The sequence below is a fragment of the Mizuhopecten yessoensis genome, unplaced genomic scaffold, assembly GCF_002113885.1.
Source record: "Mizuhopecten yessoensis strain PY_sf001 unplaced genomic scaffold, ASM211388v2 scaffold10767, whole genome shotgun sequence".
NCBI classification, from domain to species: Eukaryota; Metazoa; Mollusca; class Bivalvia; order Pectinida; family Pectinidae; genus Mizuhopecten; species Mizuhopecten yessoensis.
This window is the reverse complement of record NW_018408711.1, coordinates 46,358-46,755: the sequence shown is the minus strand read 5'-3', so window position 1 is coordinate 46,755 and position 398 is coordinate 46,358.

Here is a 398-nt window from a genome sequence, read left to right as displayed (position 1 = left end):
TTTGAACAAACTTGGTAGCTCTTCACCCAAGCATGCTACTGGCCCACTATCAGTACCCTGGGCCATTTGGTTATTGAGAAGAAGTTGTTTGAAGATTTTAAAGACATCTGACACCAGTGACCTTGAATATAGATGTAGGTCATTTATTTGAACAAACTTTGTAGCCCTTTATCTCAGTATGCTACTGGCATATCAGTACCCTGAGCATTTTGGTTATTGAAAAGAAGTTGTTTAAAGTTTGAAACATATTTGACCCCTGTGACCTTGAATATGGGTGAAGGTCATTTGTTTGAACAAACTGTGTCGCCCTTCATCTCAGTGTGCAACTGACCAAATATCACCACCCTGGGCATTTTGGTTATTCAGAAGAAGTTGTTTAAAGTTTTAAACATATTTGA